General features: G+C 43.3%; 1 protein-coding gene across 1 annotated transcript in view; it reads left to right on the plus strand.

Moving 5' to 3' along the window:
* gxylt2 (glucoside xylosyltransferase 2) overlaps window positions 1–3450 on the plus strand; it is a 21831-nt gene that overhangs the window by 508 nt on the left and 17873 nt on the right. The gene's annotated exons all lie outside the window — the stretch shown is intronic.

Genomic DNA, 3450 nt, shown 5'->3' on the forward strand with positions numbered 1-3450 from the left:
CATTTGTGCATGCACAAAAGCGGATTTAACGAGTTGGTGTTGCTGAATCTCATCTTCCCTGTCGTTAGGAAGGGGGGAAAAGTGAATGTGTCAGCGTTTAATCACGCTTTGAAGCAGACGTGCTCCCTCCATCAGTCTACATCGAGCTCAAGGACGCTGGCTTCACAATAGCTTGATCTGTCAAGGGACACTTCCAACATGCATAGGGTCATATCTGCTGCTAGGCTGCATTTGATGTCCGTTACTTCTTTCCTCTTTTATATGACTGTGAATCACGCTGTTGTAATCCGGGGCCGCCCAAATGTCTGGCTGAAATGTGAGTAGAGAGCATGACTAACGTGATTAGGTGGAAATATGGGCAGTATTTGCAGAGAGGACATCAGACAATAGCACAACCGACAGAGATAAATAATTACCTGACCACTCAATCTTGATTATTTGACCCTTTTGGGGTTTTAGGCCATTTAATTTAGTCCTCTGCTGCTTTTAAAGGGTTATAGGTCACATTGAAAGACATGCATTGCAATTAACAAGGAATACAAATGAGCACAGGATGGTAGTCTGTTGCATTGCAACACTGGTGAGGTCTTACTGGAAATAAGCCTACAGAAAACGGATACCCATCCTGTTCACTGCTCTCTTGTTGTCAAAGTTTACCGAAAAACAATCTTACGTTTAAGTAAAAAGCTTTTCAGGTGACATTTCCTTATCTAAAGAGAAGCTGCACCAAGTGGCAGTCTGGTTAAGTCACCATCTATTTGCAGCTTTTTAAAATTTAGACAAAAGGCAGAGTTTGTCAGTTGCTGTTCAAGGATGGGAGCATTTTATTATGTCTTCCAGCTTTCTAATTTCAGCCTCTCACATCCCCTTCATTTCCTCCTGGGCTGAATGCCAGCAATGCCATAATAGCCACGATGTGTTCGTGGAGATACCCGCCCCACCGGCAGGCAATAATATGTATTCTACTCCAAAGCCAGACTGCAGGTCTGGGACACTGTTGGGTAGATAAAGGCCGTCATGGTGTTACATTGAGAAAGGACCTTTACGTCCTCCCTAGAAACCACATGTGTGCTCAGCACTGATAAGGGAGATGGGGTGGAAAGGGTCACCGGTGGCTGTAAAAAAACAAAAAAAAACACTACCAGGTTTGGAAAGCGCTCAAGACTGACTGCAGCGATTAGGGGCAACATACTGAGCTTCTGGCTGAAACCTCCAAAAAACTTTCTTCTATTTAATTGCATGAGTAGTATAAAGCTAGAGGAATTTGAACAATAGGGTGTATTTTTCTAGTAACACAATCAAGCCTTGACAAAACAGTCCGTACTAATGCTATGGTTATGTGGATCATAGGAATAATGAGTGTACGCTGAGGGCTGAAAAACTTTGATTTTAGGGAATTCCCATTGACTTTAGATACAAACATGTTGTATTGTAGGTGTGTATCTTTGACTGTTTGCTGTTCGACACTGTAATCATCTGTAAATCTGAGAGGCGGACAGATTTCCTGTGCCGCATGCTTATTAGATAAACATCCCTGTTTTTTCTAATCATATCGTTTCCTCTTGACACATCACACTACGTCCTGTGGCCAGAAATAGAGAGCACGGCTCCGTCAGTCCCCCCTAGACACCATCCATATAGGCTGTGTGAAAGAAAGTAAGTTAATTGTCATTTATCAAGTAAAAACACAAAACATTTCCTGGTTACAGATTTAAAAACATAATATTTTGCTGCTTTTCTCTGTTTTCATATTGTTTTAAATGGAATGTGTTTGTGTTTTGACAGTTGACAAAACAATCAAGATGTCCCCCTTGATTTCTGATGGGAATTTTTCACCACTTATAAACCGTTACACCGAACGATTAATCGATTGATCAAAGATATCAGCACATTAATTTGTAAAAAAACAAGTTGTTTGTTGCATCCCTAGACATCCCAACTTGTGGCATATAACACTCGCAACAGAGCCTTTACCTGTAAATAAAGTATTCATTCCTTCACTCTGATCTCTTTATTACCTACAGGTTCAAATGCAGAATAATACAGATGTAACCCTTCTACCTGCTTTGTTACATTGAATTAAGGCCTGCATCTACAGGATTAGATGGGTGTTGATACTTTGTGTAGAAACAAATCCCTTGCCCTGTCACTTCAAATCTTATTCAGCAGTGTGCCTCTCAGTAAAGAAGTCACTCTCTCGCTGTAGCATTATGCATCGCTATAAAAATGTCATCTTGCATGACTGAACACTCTCTCTGCTCGGAGGAGTGTTTTGAAATCTCCCCACTTGCCTGTGTAGCCCGACGTGGTTGGAGTGGGGGTGCTTGTGTGAGCCTCATCAGGGGCAGTTCAATCTGCCTGTTAGATTGGCTAACTCCCTTTTAATGTACAAGTGAATGAGTCATAGAGGGTGTGGAAGGAGAAACCAGAAAGATAGGAAGTCTTGCATCAGGTGAAATCATTTCTAAGTAGAAGGAATTGTAAAGGAAACTCCCACACATTGTCTAACTTGCAAGAGAAACGCCTGAGGATGGCCTAGTCTAGTCTTGCCTACTAATAAATCTTCGTCCGTTTATCTGGTGTTGGGTTGTGGGGGCAGCAACTCCAGCAGGGGACCCGAAACTTCCCTTTTCCGAGCCACATTAACCAGCTCTGACTGGGGGATCCTGAGGCGTTCCCAGGCCAAGTCGGAGATCTAATGCCTCCACCTAGTCCTGGGTCTTCCCCGAGGCCTCCTCCCAACTGGACTTGCCTGGAACACCTCCCTAGGGAGGCGCCAAGGGGGCAGATGCCCGAACCACCTCAACTGGTTCCTTTTGACGCGAAGGAGCAGCGGCTCTACTCCGAGCTCCTCACCCATGACTGAGCTTCTCACCCTATCTCTAAGGGAGACGCCAGTCCCCTCCTCAGGAAACCCATTTCAGCCGCTTGTACCCTCGCCTACTATTAACCTGTAAACAAGTTTTGCAAGTTGGACTGTGTGTGGGAGTTTGTTTTGCAAATTGTGACCTCGTTGTCCCCCTCCAACGCACCTGTCTCACATTGTAGGCGTGCAAAGTATTTTTTCTGTACTAAGTAGCAGAATTTGAAAGTCAAAGTTTAGAAAGTGACCAATCATGCCAAAGAGAATACCAAGTTTTCCTGGAAGATAACCTTTTCTTAACAGTTACTTATCAAGCAAAGGCTGGAACAATTAATTGATAACTTGATTAGCCGGGTGTGGTGATCTCAGCATCCGCGTTGCACTGGGAAACAGGACATGTCCTGATGCATCAATGCGTAATTCCCCATAGTGGTGTGCACTGCAGACTCACTTAAAGGGCTCATATTATGCTTACTTTCATGTTCATAATTGTATTTAGAGGTTGTATCAGAGTAGTTTTACATTTCAAAAAAACATTTTTGTTGTACTACACACTGCTGCAGCTCCTCTTTTCACCCTGTGTGTTG

The sequence above is a fragment of the Etheostoma spectabile genome, chromosome 4 (assembly GCF_008692095.1).
Source record: "Etheostoma spectabile isolate EspeVRDwgs_2016 chromosome 4, UIUC_Espe_1.0, whole genome shotgun sequence".
Taxonomy (NCBI): domain Eukaryota; kingdom Metazoa; phylum Chordata; class Actinopteri; order Perciformes; family Percidae; genus Etheostoma; species Etheostoma spectabile.